Source organism: Sciurus carolinensis (genome assembly GCF_902686445.1).
Source record: "Sciurus carolinensis chromosome 14 unlocalized genomic scaffold, mSciCar1.2 scaffold_123_arrow_ctg1, whole genome shotgun sequence".
NCBI lineage: Eukaryota > Metazoa > Chordata > Mammalia > Rodentia > Sciuridae > Sciurus > Sciurus carolinensis.
Window position 1 is genome coordinate 466,288 of NW_025920108.1, and position 21,762 is coordinate 488,049.

General features: G+C 39.1%; 1 pseudogene; it reads right to left on the reverse strand.

Moving 5' to 3' along the window:
* Window positions 1-12,063, reverse strand: part of LOC124973305 (uncharacterized) — a 59,626-nt pseudogene extending 47,563 nt beyond the window's left edge.
* Window positions 12,064-21,762: the final 9,699 nt, after the last annotated feature.

The window sequence follows — 21,762 nt, forward strand, 5'->3', positions numbered from 1 at the left end:
TTTCGAAAATCTATACTCCAACAAAACAGAAAACCTCGAAGACATCAACAAATTTCTAGAGACATATGAATTACCTAAACTGAACGAGGAGGACATACACAACTTAAATAAACCAATTTCAATAATGAAATAGAAGAGGTCATCAAAAGCCGACCAACAAATTCCAGGATCAGATGGGTTCTCAGCCGAGCTCTACAAAACATTGAAAGAAGAGCTCATTCCAATACTCCTCAAACTATTCCATAAAATAGAAGAGAAGGGAACCCTCCCAAACTCGTTCTATGAAGCCAATATCACCCTGATACCTAAACCAGACAGAGACACATGGAGGAAAGAAAATTTGAGACCAATATTCTTAATGAACATTGATGCAAAAAATATCAACAAAATTTTAGCAAATCGCATACAAATATATATTAAAAATATAGTGCACCATGATCAAGTGGGTTTCATCCCAGGGATGCAAGGTTGGTTCAACATCAGGATATCAATAAATGTCATTCACCATATCAACAGACTTAAAGTTAAAAATCACATGATTATTTCAATAGATGCAGAAAAAGCATTTGATAAAATACAGCATCCCTTCATGCTCAAAACACTAGAAAAAATTGGGGTAGTGGGAATATTCCTTAACTTTATAAAGGCCATCTGAGCTAAGCCCATGGCTAATATCATTCTAAATGGTGAAAAAGTGAAAGTGTTCCCCCTAAAAACTGGAACAAGGCAGGGATGCCCTCTTTCACCACTTCTATTCAACATCGTCCTTGAGACTCTAGCCAGAGCAATGAGACAAACCAAAGAAATTAAATAGATACGAATAGGAAAAGAAGAACTCAAACTATCCCTGTTCGCTGATGACATGATTATATATTTAGAGGAACCTGGAAATTCCACCAGAAAAATTCAGAACTCATAAGTGAATTCAGTAAAGTAGCAGGTTACAAGATCAATGCTCATAAATCCAATGCATTTTTATACAGAACTGATGAATCTAAAGAAAGAGAAATTAGGAAAACTACCCCATTCACAATAGCATCGAAAAAAATAAAATACTTGGGAATCAATCTCACAAAAGAGGTGAAATACCTCTACAATGAGAACTACAGAACACTAACGAAAGAAATTCAAGAAAACCTTAGAAGATGGAAAGATCTCCCATGTTCCTGGATAGGCAGAATTAATATTGTCAAAATGGCTATACTACCTAAAGTGCTATACAGATTCAATGCAATTCCAAATAAAGTCCCAATGATGTACCTTGCAGAAATAGAGCAAGCAATTATGAAATTCATCTGGAAGTATAAAAAACCTAGAATAGCTAAAGCAATCCTCAGTAGCAAGAGCGAAGCAGTGGGTATTGCAATACCAGATCTTCAACTCTACTACAAAGCCATAGTAACAAAAACGGCATGGTATTGGTACCAAAATAGACAGGTAGATCAATGGTACAGAATAGAGGACATGGACACAAACCCAAATAAATACAATTTTCTCATATTAGATAAAGGGTCCAAAAATATGCAATGGAGGAAAGATAGCCTCTTCAACAAATGGTGCTGGGAAAACTGGAAAACCATATGCAACAGAATGAAATTAAACCCCTATCTCTCACCCTACACAAAACTCAATGCAAAATGGATCAAGGACCTCGGAATCAGACCAGAGACCCTGCATCTTATAGAAGAAAAAGTAGGTCCAAATCTTCAACTTGTTGGCTTAGGATCAGACTTCCTTAACAGGACTCCCATAGCACAAGAAATAAAAGCAAGATTTAATAACTGGGATAGATTCAAATTAAAAAGCTTTCTCTCAGCAAAGGAAACTATCAGCAATGTGAAGAGAGAGCCTGCAGAGTGGGAGAATATCTTTGCCAACCATACCTCAGATAGAGCGCTAATTTCCAGAATCTATAAAGAACTCAAAAAACTCTACACGAAGAATACAAATAATCCAGTCAACAAATGGGCTAAGGAAATGAACAGACACTTCACAGAAGAAGATGTACAAGTAATCAACAGATATATGAAAAAATGTTCAACGTCCCTACTAATAAGGGAAATGCAAATCAAAACTACCCTAAGATTTCATCTCACCCCAATTAGAATGGCGATTATCAAGAATACAAGCAACAATAGGTGTTGGCGAGGATGTGGTGAAAAAGGAACACTCATACATTGCTGGTGGGGTTGCAAATTAGTGCAGCCACTCTGGAAAGCAGTGTGGAGATTCCTCAGAAAGCTTGGAATGGAACCACCATTTGACCCAGCTATCCCACTCCTTGGCCTATACCCAAAGGACTTCAAATCAGCATACTACAGAGATACAGCCACATCAATGTTCATTGCTGCTCAATTCACCATAGCCAGATTTTGCAACCAACCTAGATGCCCTTCAGTTGATGAATGCATCAAGAAACTGTGGCATATATATACAATGGAATATTACTCCACAATGAAGAATGATAAAATTATGGCATTTGTAGGCAAATGGATGAAATTGGAGAATATCATGCTAAGTGAGATAAGCCAATCTCAAACAACTAAATGATGAATGATCTCGCTGATAAGCGGATGAGGACATATAATGGTGGGTGGGATGAGTTTGCATTAGTTTTAGGGTTAGGTTTAGGGTTAGGGATAAGGAGAGTGGTAAGAATGAAGGAAAGAAGGACTGTATAGAGGGGAAAGAGGGGTGGGAGGGGTGGGGGGAAGGAAAAAATAAATAAATAAATAAAGTAAACATCATTGCCCTATGTAAACGTATGATTACACAAATGGTATGCCTTGACTCTATGTACAAATAGAGAAACAACATGTATCCCATTTGTATACAATAAAAAAAAATTCTTGTACGCCTTCTTTTCCTTCTCCTCCTTTCCCTTCTTTCCCTTTCTCCTGTTACCTTTACTCCTTGTAAAGTTTTTATTCATTTTCTCAGGTGTTACCCTCATATCTCCCTGCATGTTATTGCCCCCTGTGTTTTCTCTTCTGGATGAAGTAACCAATGTGTTTTTCTTCACTTTTTACATCAGTTCTCTATCTTAAATTTTGCATTTTCACCTTTGCTTTCTCTGTCATCCTGGGAGTGAGTGCAGCCCTTTGCCCACTTTGGGTTCACAGCTGACTTTGGGCTCTGCTCCTGGTCCAGCATAGAGGAATTTCACATTGCTGCAGCCATGACTCAGCCCTGCTAAATTGTAAAAATTTCTACTTAAAGATGTGGAAAATATTATCCTCCAACTGACAATGCATCCCCGACGGCACACAGCAAGCTGCAGCCTCAATTCCTACTACTGGACACTCACCACATAGCTATAATATTAGGAGTTTTTGTGGGCACTCCTACTAGGATCCTCAATCATGTTTTGCTCCCTCACTCCCTGAGGTCACAAATGACCAATGAGACAAGAGGAGAGTGTCAAAGAGGGGCTGCCAGGACCCTCTTGCTTGTCTCTCCCTGTGTCCTGACTGGAGCTGCACCCATATTTAAACATAGGTTTATAGATTCAAATCCCTCACCACAACATCAACAGCAATTATCTACACTGATTTCAAGGAACACAGCTAATGACAACAGAACCCAAGAAAAGCCCCAATGCTGGTAGGTGTTTCTCTTCCCATTGCAGGAGGAAGTACAGACAGAACAATGCACAGACCCATCTGTCTACATTACACCACAGATTTAGCAGTGGTTCCCAACTCTGTTGACAAAGAACTTGGGGCTTTCTAACTATGGAAATTGATGCCCTTGTCATAGCTGGAGACACAAAAGGGAAAAGAGGCCATGGAGTGCATTTGGAGTGAAACACAATGCTACACACCAAACCATCCCCAGAAAGTTGCTTATAAGAGTAGTTCAGATAAAGTGGGAGAGACAGATGGGCATGCTAGTGCATGCCTCTAATCCCAGAATATCCAGAGGCTCAGGCAGGGGTATTGCAAGATCAAAATAAGCCTCAGTATCTCAACCATGTCCTAAGCAATTTAGTTATAGCCAGTCTCAAAAGGAAAAATTAAAGAAAGTTTTCAGGATGTGCCTCAGTGCTAAAGCTTCGCAATATTTGATCCCTGGTTTAAAAAGCAAAAAAAAAAAAAAAAGCAAAAAAAGACATCCATCCCATCAGTAATGCAAACTTTTTTTAAAGATCCTGGCCTGGATTTAAATATATCTACAAAGAACCATTTGCCAAATTTGGTCACATTCATAGGTATGAAGGATTAGAATTTGAAATTATTTTGGAGGACCATTATCTAACTCACTATACTGTATCTTGTTTTTTTTTTTTTTTTTTTTGAAGCAAATGGGAAACATGTTGTTTCTGTGTTTGTACTTGGAGTAAAGGCATACCATTTGTGTAATCATAAATTTACATAGGGTAATGTTGTTTGATTCATTCTGTTATTTTTTCCTTCCCCCGACCCCTCCTACCACTCTTTTCCTTCTATACAGTCCTTCCTTCCTCCCTTCTTGCCCCCCTCCCTTCTCCCATCATGTGTCATCATCCGCTTATCACCGAGATCATTCGTCCTTTGGTTTTTTTTGAGATTGGCTTATCTCACTTAGCATGATATTATCCAATTTCATACATTTGCCTGAAAATGCCATAATTTTATTAATCTTTATGGTTGAGTAATATTCCATTTGTATGTATACCACAGTTTCTTTATTCATTCATCAATTGAAGGACATCAAGGCTGGTTCCACAATCTGGCAATTGTGAATTGAGCAGCTATGAACATTGATGTGACTGCATCTCTGTAGTATGTGGGTTTTAAGTCATTTGGGTATAGGCTGAGACTGGGACAACTGGGTCAAATGGTGGTTCTATTCCAAACTTTCTGAGGAATCTCCATACTGCTTTTCAGAGTGGCTGCACAAATTTGCAACCCCACCAGCAATATTTGAGTGTAACTTTTTCCCCACATCCTCTCCAACACCTACTGTTGCTGTGTTCTTGATAATTGCCATTCTAATTGGGGAGAGATGGAATCATAGGGTAGTTGTGATTTGCATTTCTCTTATTACTAGAGATGTTGAATATTTTTTCATATATCTGTTGATTTTTTGTACATCTTCTGTGAAGTGTCTGATTATTTCCTTAGCCCACTTGTTGATTGGATTATTTGTATTCTTGGTGTAGAACGTTTTGAGTTATTTATATATTCTGGAAATCAGTGCTCTATCTGAAGTATGAGTGGCAAAGGTTTTCTCCCTCTCTGTAGGCACTCTCTTCACGTTGCTGATAGTTTCCTTTGCTGAGAGAAAGTTTTTAATTTTGAGTCCATCCCAGTTGTTGATTCTTGTTTTTATTTCTTGTGCTATGGCAATCCTGTTAAGGAAGTCTGATCCTAGGCTGACATGTTGAAGATTAGGACCTACTTTTTCTTCTATAAAGTGAAGGGTCTCTGGTCTGATTCTGAGTTCCTTGATTCACTGTGAGTTGAGTTTTATGCAGGGTGAGAGATAGGGGTTTAGTTTCATTCTAAGGCATATGGATTTCCTGTTTTCCCAGCACCATTTGCTGAAGAGGCTATATTTTCTCCATTGCATATTTTTGGCCCCTTTATCTGGTATGAGAAAATTGTGTTTATTTGGGATTGTGTCCATGTCCTCTACTCTGTTCCATTGATCTATCTGTCTATTTTGGTACCGATACCATGTGCTTTTTTTTTTTACTATTGCTTTGTAGTACAGTTGATGTTCTGGTATTGTAATACCTCGTGCTTCACTCTTTCTGCTAAGGATTGCCTTAGTTATTCTGGGTCTCTTATTCTTGCAGATGAATTTCATGATTGCTTGCTCTATTTCTGTAGGGTATGTCATTGGGATTTTAATTGGAATTGCATTGAATCTGTATAGAACTTTTAGTAATATGGCCATTTTGACAATATTAATTCTGCCTATCCAAGAACATGGGAGATCTTTCCACCTTCTAAGGTTTTCTTTAATTTCTTTATTTAGAGTGCTGTAGTTCTCATTGTAGAGGTCTTTCACCTCTTTCATTATATTGATTTCCAAGTATTTTATTTTTTTGAGGCTATTGTGAATGGGGTAGTTTTCCTAACTTCCCTTTCTGAAGATTCATCACTTATGTATGAAAGTGCTATAGATTTATGAGCATTGATATTATAAACTACTACTTTACTGAATTCACTTTTGAGTTCTAAAAGTTTTCTGGTGGAATTTCCAGGTTTCTCAAAATATATAATCATGTCATCAGTGAACAGGGATATTTTGAGTTCTTCTTTTTCTATTTGTATCCCTTTAATTTCTTTGGACTGTCTAATTGCTTTGACTAGAGTTTCAAGGATGATGTTGAATAGAAGTGGTGAAAGAGGGCATCCCTGCCTTGTTCCAGTTTTTAGGGGGAATGCTTTCAATTTTTTCACCATTTAGATTGATATTAGCTATGGGCTTAGCATAGATGGCCTTTAAATGTTAAGGAATGTTACCACTATCCCTATTTTTTCTAGTGTTTTGAGCATGAAGGGATGCTGTAGTTTATCAAATGCTTTTTCTGCATCTATCAAAATAATCATGTGATTCTTGACTTAAGTCTACTAATATGGTGAATTACCTTTATTGATTTCCAGTTGTTGAACCAACTTCACATCCCTGGGATAAAAACCACTTGATCATGGTGCACTTTTAATTATATTTTGTATGTGATTTGCTAAAATTTTCTTGAGAATTTTTGCATCGATTGTCATTAAGGATATTGGTATGAAATTTTCTTTCCTTGAGTGTCTCTGTCTGGTTTAGGTATCAGGGTGATATTGGCTTCATAGAATGAGTTTGGGAGGGTTCCCTCCTCTTATATTTCATGGAATACTTTGAGGAGCATTGGAATGAGCTCTTCTTTAAAGGTTTTGTAGAATGGGGCCGAGAAGCCATCTGGTCCTGGACTTTTCTTTGTTGGTTAGCTTTTGAAGAATTCTTCTATTTCATGACTTGAATTTGATCTATTTAAGTTGTGTATGTCCTCCTGGTTCACTTCAGGTAATTCATATGTCTCTAGAAACTTGTTGATGTCCTCGAGATCTTCCATTCTGGTGGAGTATAGATTTCCAAATTAGCTTCTAATTATGTTTTGTATTTCACTGGTGTCTGTAGTGATATTTCCTTTTTCATTCCAAGTTTTAGTAATTTGAGTTTTCTTTCTCTTTCTCTGTGTTATTATGGCTAAGGGCTTATCAATTTTGTTTATTTTTTCAAAGAACCAACTATTTATTTTGTTAATTTTTTCTATTGTTTCTTTTGTTTTAATTTCATTGATTTCAGCTCTGATTTTAACTATTTCCTGTCTTCTACTACTTTTGGTGTTGATCTGTTCTTCTTTTTCTAGGGCTTTGAGCTGTAGTGTTAAGTTGTTTATTTGTTGATTTTTTCTTCTTTTGTTGAATGCTCTCCATGAAATAATTCTTCATCTAAGTACTGCTTTCATAGTGTCCCAGAGATTTTTACATGATGTGTCTTTTTTCTAGTTAACTTCTAAGAATTTTTTTGTTTCCCTCCTGATGTCTTCTGTTGTCCATTCATCATATAATAGCATATTATTTAATCTCCATGTGTTGGAGAAGTTTCTGATTGTCATTCTGTCAATTATTTTAAATTTTAATCCATTATAACCTGATAGAATACAAGGTAGTACCTCTGTCTTCTTGTATTTGCTAACATTAGCTTTGTGGCATGAAATATGTTCTATTTTAGAGAAGGATCCATGTGTTGCTAAGAAGAAAGTATATTCACTCTTTGTTGGATGGTATATTCTATATATGTCTGTTAAGTCTAAATTATTGATTGTGTAATGGGGATCTATGGTTTTATTTTTTCAATTTTTATTTGGAAGGTTTGTCCAGTGGTGAGAGATGTGCGTTAAAATCACATAGTATTATTGTGTTGTGGTCTATTTGATTCTGGAATTGAGAAGGATTTGTTTGATGTACATGGATGAGCCACTGTTTGGGGCATAGATATTTGTGATAGTTATGTCTTGCTGATTTATGCTTCCCTTAAGCAGTATGAAATGTCCTTCTTTATCCCTTATGACTAGTTTTGGCTTGATGTCCACATTATCTGAAATGAGGATGGATACTCCAACTTTTTTGCTGTGTCCATGTGCCTTTCACCTTTAGTCTATGGGTATCTCTTTCTATGAAAGGAGTCTCTTGCAGGTAGCATATTGTTGGATATTTCTTTTTAATCCAATCTGCTAGTCTATGTCTTTTGATTGATGAGTTCAGACCATTAACATTCAGGGTTATTATTGTGATATGATTTGTATTCCCAGTCCTTTGACTCATTTTTGTTTTTTGACTTGACTTGGTTTCTCCTTTATTTGACTATTTCTTTAGGTTAGTTCCTCCATTTGCTGATATGCTTCATTGTTTTTCATCTCTTCCTCATGAAATATTTTGGTGAGAATGTTCTGTAATGTCTGTTTCTTTTTGTACATTCTTTTAGTTTTTTTTATCATGGAAATTTTTTATTTCATCATCAAATCTGAAGGTAAGTTTTGTTATGTATAAGATTCTTGGTTGGCATCCATATTCTTTCAGGACTTGATAAGTGTTGTTCCAGGCCCTTCTAACTTTTAGGGTCTAGATTGAAAAATCTGCTGATGTTCTTATTGGTTTCCCCCTGAAAGTAACTTGATTCTTTTCTCTCACAGACTTTAAAACTCTGTCTTTATTTTGCATGTTAGGTAATTTCATAATAATGTGCCTTGGTGTGGGTCTGTTGCAATTTTGTTTATTTGGAGACTTATAAGCCTGTTGTGCTTGATTTTCCATTTCATTCTTCAGATTCAGGAAATTTTCTAATGTTATTTCATTGAATACATTGTTCATTCCTTTGGTTTGTTTCTGTGTGCCTTCCTCAATCCCAAAAAGTCTTCAATTTGGTCTTTTCATGATATCCCATAGTTCTTGTAGATTCTGTTCATGATTTCTTACCATCTTCTGTGTTTGATCAACTTTGTTTTTAAGATTAAATATTTTTTCTTCAATATCTGAGGTTCTGTCTTCCAGATGTTCTATCCTATTGTGTATGCTTTCTATGGAGTTTTTAATTTGGTTTATTTTTTCCTTCATTTCAAGGATTTCTGTTTGGTGTTTTTACAGTAGCTCTACTCTTTATTGAAATGATCTCTTGCTTCCTGTATTTGCTCTTTTAACTGTCGATTGGTGTGATCATTTAATGCCTGCATTTGCTCTTTCATCTCATCATTCAATGCCTGCATTTGGTCTTTCATCTCCTCATTTACTTCCCTGATCATTTTAATTATGTACATTCTGAACTCCCCTTCTGACATTTCTTCTCCCATGGTGTCATTGGGTTTTATTGATATAGCATCTAGGTTTGTTTGAGACATTTTCTTCCCTTGTTTTCTCATATTGTCCAGATATCAGTGGGACTCTGAGATATTGCAGATTTCCTCTATTGGCTTATATTGTCCCTGTAGATTTCCAGTATATCACCTCCCAGTCTTCAGTAGCCTGAAGTCTTGGAAGAACCTGATAATTCAGTGCTTCCAAAGAAAGTTGCCTCTAACCCAGTGCTGGGTCCAGGGCTGTGGGCTGACTCTGTGTGGAAAACACTTCACTGGGTGGGCCTGCTCTGTGAAGCTGGCTGTGGACTGGTACTGCTGTCAGATGGAGCTGGGCTGCTCAGGAAAGCCTCTTGCTGTCCTGCTGTGGTCCGAGAAGCCGCCTGTGGGCTGGGACCCACCACTGTTTCCAGGACTGGGTTTTGGCTCTGTGCAGAAAAGCTTTCACTGGGCGAACCTACTCCAAGAAACTGACTGTGGACTGGGCCTGCTGCTGGAGGGAGTCATGCTGCTCTGGGAAATCTCTTGCTGCCCTGCCCTGGTCTGAGAATTTGCCTGTCACCCAGGGCACACCACTGGGTCCAGGGCTGGGTTCTAGTTCTGCTCGGGGACAAATTTTCACTGTGTGGGCCTGCTCCAAGAACCTGGCTATGGACCGGGCCTGCCACTGGAGGGAGCCGGGCTGCTTGGGGAAGTCACTCACTGCCCTGCCCTGCTCCAAGAAACTGCCCACTGTCCCAGCCTTCCCCATGGGTGGAACTTCACCCAGTGGGAGAGACTCACCCAGTGGCTCTGTGCTGGTTAGAGTCTTTCAATACCTCCCCTTCTTGAATCCTGAGTTCTGGAGCAAAAGGAGATGCAGTCACTCTCTTGTCCACCATCTTGGATCCACCCAATAGTGCAAATTTAAATGAAAAAAAGGGAAGTTTTACAAAACAAGGCTACTTGACATCTCATATATTTTATAATTTTATTGGCACTGGGCCAAAGGTTTTAAACTGAATTAAATGCCCAGACAATCCATTCAGAAAGGGATCTTTTGAAAAAAAATCAATGTAAACCAAGAGAATGCAATGAATAGCTGAAAGAATGAAGGAGATTAAGGCAGACTATGAATGAGCATTTGAATTTAAAGAGAGAGATTTTGAAAATAATGAAGTAGAAATCATGGAAAGGAGAAGATCAATATGTCATATAAAACCTCAGATTAAGTCTCAGTGTCAGTTCACATCAAGCAGAAGACAGAATGTGAGAGCTTGGTGACAGCTTTGCCAAATGAATATATTCACACAGCAAGGAGGACAGGGAATATGATACCTCAAGGATACCATTAAATGGCCAAATATCTGAATACCAGACATATCATGGAGAGTAGAGCTACTGGCTGAGGGCAGAGAAAACATATTTGGAGAAGTTATCACAGAATATTTGTTAAATCTGGGACATTACATTGTTTCCCATGTTTTGAATACATTTAAGACCCCAAATAACAATGAGTAGAAAAGAATGTCTCCCTCACTTATATTTACATTGTAGGAAGGTCAAGACAAAGAACTTTTAATATCACAAACTGAAGGAGAGGAGTTCCAGGTCACACAGAAAGGCAAACCCATATGCAAACAAAAGATTCCCTATCAGAAACTCTCAAACCCAGGAGGGCCTGGGGTGATGTATTTCAGGCACTGAAAAAACAGAGGTGCCAACCTAGATTACTGCACCCAGGAAGGTGTGCTTTCAGAACTGAAAGAGAAATAAATATTGCAGGAAGCCGTCTATGAGCCATGTGTGGAATGAGTGACATTTGAGTCATTAGACAGGGAAGCCCTCTTTTGGGAACTGCCAGGCAGGCTATCATGATGCAAGAATGCCCAACTCAACCTGGCACCTTGTTCTAGCTCACAGCTCAAGTTCAAATACAGCCCTGGGGTCAGATAACCTGTATACTACAAGACCCCTGCCACACAGAGATGTAAGCATGGAAACAAGACTCCTCCCACACTGAGGATCCCCATTGATCTGAACCACTGCAAAGAAAAAATTGCAAGTCTTCCTCTTTGTTGCACCCAGGCCCTTCTGGACAGCTCAATTGGTCATACCTGTGTTTTTAAAATATTCTTACCTTTTTGTCTTATTTTCTGATATAGCACTTTCTTGGCTTTTATTTTAGAACCAGTGAATCCCTCTGGTACTCAAAATTATATTCCTTATATGTAATTAGCACTATCAGCTGAAGTTACTTAATATTTTTTTACTTTTAAATTCTGCTAAATTTCTATCATGAGGCTTATTTACAATATAGATTTTTTTCATAGACCCCTATTAATTGGGCCTTCTAACTAAAGGATAAAAACTAACAGAAATATTTAAAACATTAATCTACTCTCATTCCAATGGAATAATTACTTATGAATATTGAGTTTTATTATTTAGACAAACTAATTTTAAAGAAAATAATTGTTATACAATTTTGATTAAAAAAATAACTGTTGTTTTAATGTACCACCTTACATTCTAGGACCTGCCACTTCAGCCACTGGTGGAGCACAGGACAGGTTTCCATAATGGGCAAAATATTGGTGTGGATTAGAGAGGAGGGATGGCACCTCTTTTGGGACTGCTCTCCAAGACGTTTGCATTTCATGCTTAACCATTGGATTTAGCCTCTCCTGGATCTTCACTGAACCTGCAGAGACCTGGGTGCCAACTGTAGAGGAGGGTGTTTTGGTACCCATGGCTCCTGGTGTGGTTACTCCTGGCCTGTGGCTCCTCCTGACCCTGGCAGGTGGTGCTTCCAAGTGGGCTGCAGTGGGGTCCAGTGCTCTGGAATGAGTAGAATCACAGGAAGCCCAGGTGAGCCTTGAGCAGCCACAGACCAACACTCCTCTTCCAGTGGATGAAAAAGTTGGTGTTTTGTTGCCAATAACATGGTCCTGGGGCTCAGGGACTAGGTATCCCCCATGCCAGCACAGCTGAGCTGGTGTATATCTTGAAATTTCTTCTGGGGTGGCAAGGACATGAAACTCTTCTGCTTGGCCAAGTGTAGTAAAATAACAGTGTTATTGGTCTGCCTGTCTGTGACAACAAGAGTTACCCAGAAAGCAACCAGGATGTCATAGCATGTCCTAAGTGGGACTCTTGGCACCCAAGGACCAGAAGGACACATAGGGGAGAAAAGGCAAGTGCAGTCTCCTATCACAGCCTGCAAACTTGCTGGACGACAGCCTTTTTCACTTTGAATATTGTAATTGTCAAGTTTTTGCCATAGTTTCACAGGAGTATTGCTAGCAGAGATAGGCATTACATTGAGCAAAATCAAAACCAGGGTAAGTATGGAAGTGACTATCTGGAAGCTAAACTCAGTGTCATGATATCTGTTGGTAATTACTGAAATCATAGAACCATCTGGAGGGCTGATAATATGACGGCCTTTCTTTCTTTCTTTTTTTTTTTTTGGCAGTGCATACTGAATCCAGGATTGCTTAAAAACTAAGCCACATCTCCAGTCTATTTAAAAATATTTTTATTTAAATACCAATTCTGGTTAAGTTGCTTGGGGCCTGGCTAAGTGGCTGATGCTGAGTTTGAACTGGCTATCCTCCTGCTTCAGCCTCCCCAGCTGCTGGCATTAAAAGCATGGTAGCTTGGCCTATCATTATGATCAGTTCTCTGCTGGTTAGTATTTTTCTTAGGGACTGACCAGGAGAAATGGTCATAAATGGATCTCTTGTTATTGTAAAGTGAGGGAGGGTTGTGGTTTGAAGTAATCCAACATTTTTAAAAATAATTACATAAACATTTTATTTATCAACATGGCCTTTCCTCTCCTCCTGCCCCATGCTACCATGGATCACTAAGGGTATTCTATGGTTACAGTCACAACTTTTTTCCTTCTTACTAATACTGGGTTAAAATTTTCTATAATGACACCTCCCAAGAATGTAGGCTGTGACAGGTAACTAATACTTCTGTCAGTAGTGTTTTAAAATATAAACTACAGAATTTGGTATCAAGTGATATGTTTTGTCTAGAAATGGTTTACTTTTAAGGCTGTCCAAAGAGGTCAGACTGGAAGAGGACCTAGTCACCTGCCATACTGACATCATCAGGCATTTCAGCACATCTGTATTTGTCATCATTTAATCCTGTTTTTAGATCAATGTTCTGCTTTATGTTATCTTGAAGTTGATGCATCTACTTGTATTTTCAGAACAGCATTAACAATTTAATGTCAGTTAATAGAAATTAACCTTTCAATTCTCACTCATTTTTGTACTTAATTCCCCACAGAAAAATCTAAATATCTTCTATATTTTTAAATATACAGTTTCAGAAATTTTGTACATTTTCTACCCATAGCAGGGTATATGTGTAAATGCAAAACTAAACCCTGTATAAGTATGCTTATAACAGCACCTCCAGCCACAAATTTCTTCATGTCACAAACATTTTTTGATCATCATTGTGCCAGGGATTATGACAATCACCTGAAATCTCTTTTCACCAGGGTCGACCAAATGACAGCTTGGCATTGCCAAGGAGGGCCTTGGGTCTGAGAGGTTCCAGAGAGACCAAGAGAATAAACAATTTATGTTAAGCCTGACCACACAGTCATTGCGAGCAGCATCTAAGGACATGGCAGAACCTCAGATTTTATCTCTACCACCCAATACATTTATCTGGCTGTAGGATTCAGTCATTAGGCAGATTTGAAAGTAGGACTCATGGTCAATTAGCTGCAACACACATAGAGAAAATTATACAAATGTTTTAAGTCAGATTTTTATGCTGAGATATAGTTCAAATTTCATAGATTTATCATTAATTCTGTAAGGCACATACTTCTTTAGTTTTTAGAATATTCAAGTTTTTTTCAATAATCTCATTTCAATCCTCTTCCCATCATCCTGAAAGGAAACTTTCTTTCTTTATTTTTTTTTCTTTTTCCCTTCCCCCCCAACCCTCCCACCCCTCCTTTCCCTCTATTCAGTCCTTCCTTCCTCCATTCTTGCCCCCCTCCCTAACACTAACTCTAACCCTAACAATAAACCTCCCACCCCCCATTATGTGTCATCATCCACTTACTAGTGATATCATTAGTCCTTTGGTTTTTTGAGATTGACTTATTTCACTTAGCATGATATTCTCCAGTTTCATCAATTTGCATGCAAATGCCATAATTTTATCATTCTTTATGGTTGAGTAATATTCCATTGTATATATATACCACAGTTTCTTTATCCATTCATCAATTGAAGGGTATCTGGGTTGGTTCCACAATCTGGCTATTGTGAACTGAGCAGCTATGAACATTGATGTGGCTGTATCTCTGTAATATGCTGATTTTAAGTTCCTTTGGGTATAGGCCAAGGAGTGGGATAGCTGGGTCAAAAGGTGGTTCCATTCCAAGTTTTCTAAGGAGTTTCCACACTACTTTCCAGAGTGGCTGCACTAATTTGCAGCCCCACCAGCAATGTATGAGTGTACCTTTCTCCCCACATCCTCGCCAACACCTGTTGTTGCTTGTATTCTTGATAATCGCCATTCTAATTGGGGTGAGATGGAATCTTAGGGTGGTTTTGATTTGCATTTCTCTTATTACTAGAGATGTTGAACATTTTTTCATATGCTTGTTGATTGCTTGTAGATCTTCTTCTGTGAAGTGTCTATTCATTTCCTTAGCCCATTTGTCGATTGGATTATTTGCATTCTTGGTGTAGAGTTTTTTGAGTCCTTTATAGATTCTGGAGATTAGTGCTCTTTCTAAAGTATGATGGGCAAAGGTTTTATCCCACTCTGTAGGCTCTTTCTTCACATTGCTGATAGTTTCCTTTGCTGAGAGAAAGCTTTTTAGTTTGAATCTATCCCAGTTATTAATTCTTGCTTTTTTTTCTTGTGCTATGGGAGTACTGTTGAGGAAGTCTGGTCCTAATCCGACATGTTGAAGCTCTGGACCTACTTCTTATTCTGTAAGATGCAAGGTCTCTGGTCTGATTCCAAGATCCTTAATCCATTTTGAGTTCAGTTTCGTGCATGGTGAGAGATATGGGTTTAGTTTCATTTTGTTGCATATGGATTTCCAATTTTCCCAGCACCATTTGTTGAAGACGCTATCTTTTCTCCATTGCATATTTTTGGCCCCTTTGTCTAGTGTGAGAAAATTGTATCTGGTTTGTATCCGTGTCCTCTGTTCTGTACCACTGATCCACCTTTCTATTTTGGTACCAATACCATGCCATTTTTGTTACTATTGCTTTGTAGTAGAGTTGAAGATCTGGTATTGCGATACACCCTGCTTCACTCTTTCTGCCAAGAATTGCTTTAGCTATTCTTTTTTTTTATTCTTCCAGATGAATTTTATAATTTCTTGCTCTATTTCTGTAAGGTACATCATTGGGATTTTAATTGGAATTGCATTGAATCTGTATAGCACTTTTGGTAGTATGGCCATTTTGACAATATTAATTCTTCCTATCCAAGATCATGGGAGATATTTCCATCTTCTAAGGTTTTCTTTAATTTCTTTCTTTAGTGTTCTGTAGTTCTCATTTTAGAGGTCTTTCACCTCTTTTGTGAGATTGATTCCAAAGTATTTTATTTTTTTGAAGCTATTGTGAATGGGGTAATTTTCCTAATTTCTCTTTCTGAAGATGCAGCACTTATGTATATAAAAGCCTTAGATTTATGTGCATTGATCTTATATCCCGCTACTTTACTGAATTCACTTATGAGATGTAAGAGTTTTCTGGTGGAATTTCCTGGTTCTTCTAAGTATACAATCATATATCAGCAAATAGGGATAGTTTGAGATCTTCTGTTCCTATTCGTATCCCTTTAATTTCTTTGGTCTCTCTAGTTGGTCTGGCTAGAGTTTCAAAGATGATATTGAAAAGAAGTGGTGAAAGAGGGCATCCCTGCCTTGTTCCAGTTTTTAGGTGGAATGCTTTCAGTTTTTCACCATTTAGAATGATATTAGCCATGGGCTTAGCATAGATGGCCTTTACAATGTTAAGGAATGTTCCCACTATCCCTATTTTTTCAAGTCTTTTGAGCATGAAGGTGTGCTGTATTTTATCAAATGCTTTCTCTGCATCTATTGAAATAATCATGTGATTCTTACTTTAAGTCTATTGATATGGTGAATTACATTTATTGATTTCCTGATGTTGAACCAACCTTGCATCCCTGGGATGAAACCCACTTGATCATGGTGCACTATATTTTTAATATGCTATGTATGCGATTTGCTAAAATTTTGTTGAGAATTTTTGCATCGATGTTCATTAAGGATATTTGTCTGAAATTTTCTTTCCTCCATGTGTCTCTGTCTGGTTTAGGTATCTGGGTAATATTGCCTTCATAGACTGAGTTTGGGAGGGTTCCCTCCTCTTCTATTTTTTGAAATACTTTGAGAAGTACTGGAAAGAGCTATTCTTTAAAGGTTTTGTAGAACTCGGCTGAGAACACATCTGGTCCTGGACTTTTCTTTGTTGGTAGGCTTTTGATGACTTCTTCTATTTCATTACTTGAAATTGGTCTATTTAAATTGTGTATGTCCTCCTCGTTCAGTTTAGGCAATTCATATGTCTGTAGAAACCTGTTGATGTCTTCGAGGTTTTCTGTTTTGTTGGAGTATAGATTTTCAAAATAGCTTCTAATTATGTTTTGTATTTCAGTCGTGTCTATTGTGATATTTCCTTGTTCATTCCGAATTTTAGTGATTTGGGTTTTCTCTTGTCTTCTCTTTGTAAGTGTGGCTAAAGGTTTATCAATTTTGTTTATTTTTTTGAAGAATCAACTATTTATTTTGTCAATTTTTGTATTGTTTCTTTTGATTAAGTTTCATTGATTTCAGCTCTAAGTTTAACTATTTCTTGTCTTCTACTACTTTTGGTGTTGGTCTGTTCTTCTTTTTCTAGGGCTTTCAGTTGTAGTGTTAGGTCGTTTATTTTTTGAGTTTTACTTCTTTTATTAAATGCGCTCCATGAAACAAATTTTCCTCTAAGTACTGCTTTCATAGCATCCCAGAGATTTTGATATGATGTTTCTCTGCTCTCATTTACCTCTAAAATTTTTTTAATTTCCTTCCTACTATCTTCTGTTATCCATTCATCATATAATCGCATGTTGTTTAATCTCCAGGTGTTGGAGTAGCTTCTGTTTTTTACTCTTTCATTTATTTCTAACTTCAATCCATTATGATCTGATAGAATACAAGGTAGTGTCTCTATCTTCTTGTATTTGCTGACATTAGCTTTGTGGCATAATATGTGGTCTATTTTAGAGAAGGATCCATGTGCTGGTGAGAAGAAAGTGTATTCGCTCTTGGTTGGATGGTATATTCTATAAATGTCTGTTAAGTCTAATTTATTGATTGTGTTATTGAGATCTATGGTTTCTTTGTTCAATTTTTGTTTGGAAGATCTGTCCAGTGGTGAGAGAGGCGTGTTAAAATCACCTAGTATTATTGTGTTACGGTCTATTTGGTTTCAAAAATTGAGAAGGATTTGTTTGACATACAATGATGAGCCACTGTTTGAGTCATAGATGTTTATGATTGTTATATCTTGCTGATTTATGCTTCCCTTAAGCAGTATGAAATGTCCTTCCTTATCCCTTATGACTAACATTGGCTTGAAGTCCACATTATCTGAAATGAGGATGGATACTCCAGCTTTTTTGCTGAGTCCATGTGCATGGTATGTTTTTCCCCATCCTTTTACCTTTAGTCTATGGGTATCTCTTTCTATGAGGTGAGTCTCTTGCAGGCAACATATTGTTGGATCTTTCTTTTTAATCCAATCTGCCAGTCTATGTCTTTTGATTGATGAATTCAGGCCATTAACATTCAGGGTTATTATTGAGATATGATTTGTATTCTTGGTCATTTGGTTCATATTTAAAATTTTACTTATTTATTTATTTATTTTTGACACATCTTGTTTCCTCCTTTATTTGACAGTTGCTTTAGGATAATTCCTCCCTTTGCTGATTTGCTTCTTTGTTTTTTATCTCTTCCTCATGAAATATTTTGCTGAGAATGTTCTCTAATGCTGGCTTTCTTTTTGTAAATTCTTTTAGCTTTTGTTTATCATGCAATGATTTTATTTCATCATCAAATTTGAAGGTAAGTTTTGCTGGGTATAAGATTCTTGGTTGGCATCCATTTTCTTTCAGAGCTTGAAAAATGTTGTTCCAGGCCCTTCTACCTTTTAGGGTCTGGATTGAAAATTCTGCTGATATCCGTATTGGCTCCCCCTGAATGTAATTTGGTTTTCTCTCACAGCCTTTAAAATTCTGTCTTTATTTTGTTTGGTGTGGGTCTGTTGTAATTTTGTGTATTTGGAGTCCTATAAGCCTCTTGGAATTGATTTTCCATTTCATTCTTCAGATTTGGGAAATTTTCTGATATTATTTCATTGAGTAGATTGTTCATTCCTTTGGTTTGTTTCTCTAAGCCTTCCTCAATCCCAATAATTCTCAAATTTGGCCTTTTCATTATATCCCATAGTTCTTGGAGATTCTCTTCATGATTTCTTACCATCTTCTCTGTTTGTTCAACTTTGTTTTCGAGGTTAAATATTTTGTCTTCAATATCTGAAGTTCTGTCTTCCAGGTGTTCTATCCTATTGGTTATGCTTTCTATGGAGTTCTTAATTTGGTTTATTGTTTCCTTCATTTCAAGGATTTCTGTTTGTTTTTTTTCAATATGTCTAACTGTTTATTGAAATGATCTTTTGTTTCCCATATTTGGTCTTTTAACTGTTGATTGGTGTGATCATTCAATGCCTGCATTTGCTCTTTCATCTCATCATTCAATGCCTTCATTTGCTCTTTCATCTCATCGTTTGCTTCTCTGATCATTTTAATTATGTACATTCTGAACTCCCTTTCTGTCATTTCTTCTGCCATGCTGTCGTTGGATTTTATTGATATAACATCTAGATTTGTTTGGGGCTTTTTCTTCCCTTGTTTTCTCATATTGATCATTAATCAGTGGGTCCTTAAGATATTGCAGATTTCCTCTATTGACTTATAATGTCCCTGAAGATTGCTAGTATATCTCCTCTTATCCTTCAGTAGCCTGCAGTCTTGGAGGAAGTTGATAATGTGGAGCGCCACCAAGAAGGTGCCTCTCTAGGGGTGGTTACCCTCAGGTTGGGTATATTCCCTGATAGTGGGCAGAAGTGCCTCCACTTGTTGACCAATGGTCATCCAATGGAGAACTAGTGCTGCAGGCTGAGGCAAGGCCTGTTTGTGCCTGTGTCTCTGGTTTTACCATCCCTGTGGGAAAACCTCACCCAGCAGGGAAGACTCACCCAGTGGGGAGGTCTCACTTGTCAGTTCCTCTCCTAGAGGTTCCCCTCAATCTACAACTACCACCTAGGCTGGGCTTTCTTCCTCTGCAATGTTCCCAGGGGCCCAGACCTACCTCCTGGGCCTGGGAGCCTCACCCTTCGCAGGTGAGTCTCCTTAAGCTGCCTCTCCCAGAGAATCTGCCCGCAGTCCTGGAAACTTCGGTCCGCCCCTACGCGTGTCTTGGTGCGGCTCTTCTACCAAGAACACGGTTCTGCTACCCTGTTCTGCACCTAATCACCTGGCTATGCAGCCCCTCCTCTGAACCTCCACCTGGAGCCCTGTACAATAGTTCCAAGACCCAGCGACCCGCCACACACCACCTCCTCCTCCTCCGGACAGCCGCCCAGTTTCTGATGCAGTCACTAGGAGTCCAAGCAACTCACTTTGCGTCTCCTCCTCCTGCCAACCACCCATAGCCCTAGGCAGTCACTCCAAGTCCAAGTGACCCACCCTGTTCCTCCTCCTCCTCCTCGGGGTAGCCCCCCAGGTGTTCAGGAGCGGTGGCTTCAAGACCAAGGGACCCACTGCGCTCCTCCTCCATGCAGGCCACCGGTGTTCAGGAGCGGTTTTTTTTAGTGTAATCAACTCACCACTCGCCTCCTCCTCTGGCAACCACCTGTGGCTCTGATGCAGTCACTCCTAGACCAAGCGACCCGCCACACTTCTCCTCTTCCTCCGGGCAAACCCCCAGTGTTCAGAAGCGGTCATTCTGAGTTCAAACAGCTTGCCACACATCTGCTCCTCTGGCAACTGCCTGTAGCTCTGATGCAGTCACTCCTAGACCAAACGACCCACCACACTCCTCCTCCAGGCAGGCCACCCATGTTCAGGAGCGCTAGCTCTGAGTTCAAACATCTCGCCACACAGCTCCTCCTTTGGCAACCGCCTGTGGCTCTGATGCAGTCACTCGTAGACCAAGCGATCCGCCGTGCTCCTCCTCTTCCTCTGGGCAACCCCCCGGTGTTCAGAAGTGGTCGTTCTGAGTCCAAACAGCTCGCCACGCAGCTCCTCCTCAGGCAGCTGCCCGGAGACCCAGTGGTTGCTCCGAGTCCAAGCGCTGTGCTGAGCCGCCTCCTCTATGATGATCCCAGTTGTCTGTGTTTACCGCTCCAGCGGGGGGAGGGGCATCTCACCGAGCAACTCTACTTCACAAAGTTCCCTGTGTTCCGGGGCTACCGCCCCATCCGGGACACCTCCCAATGGGAGAGACTCACCCGGCGACTTTGAGTTGGTCCCAAGTCTCTCACTATCTCCTCTTTTGAATCTTGCATCCTGGAGCAACATGAAATGCAGCTGCCCTGTAGTCTGCCATCGTGAAAAACCCCTATTTATTTATTTATTTTGTCAGAGATTGATCCAAGGGGCACTTAACCACTGAGTCACACTCCCAGGCCTGTTTTTACTTTTGATTTTGAGACAGGGTCTTGCTAAGTTTCATAGGGCCTCACTAAATTTCTGAGGCTGGCTTTTTTTGGGACTAGTGACACGTTAACTCAGGCTGACTCCTTACTCCCTGGCAAGTGAGCAAGATCAAGTCTTCAAAGGCAGTTTCTAAAGTTAATGACAATAAATCGGACCACCATCAGGGATTGGTAAACAACAGTTCTGTGAATGTGATCAGCTTGTGCTTGCCATATAGACCTATGGAACTCTCGCCTGCATGAACCCTCATGCCTTGCTAACCTTTAAGCTGATTGGTTCCTGCCTAGTCTTCACCCTACATAAAAGCTGTGTGACTTCCTCAATAAACAAGTTCCTGCTGTGACTGGTGTCCCTGACACATCTGATTGTCCTCCACCTGGAGGGCTCGGTAAGGGCCATCAGTTGGCCCTACCTTTCCTGATCTGGCCTTGTTGGGGAGTGCTCCCTTCCCTTGTCACTGGTCGAAAAGAGCAAGGGGGCTAAAGACCCCAACAGGTTTTGAACTTGAGGTCCTCTACCCTCAGGCTCCTGAGTAACTGGGATTATAGGTGTGCACCACCATACCTACCTCTGAAAAGAAACTTTATTTGCCTTATTTTTCAGAATTCTCTGCACCTTTCTTGGGCCAGCAGTCTCTAATCTAGTTTCTGTCT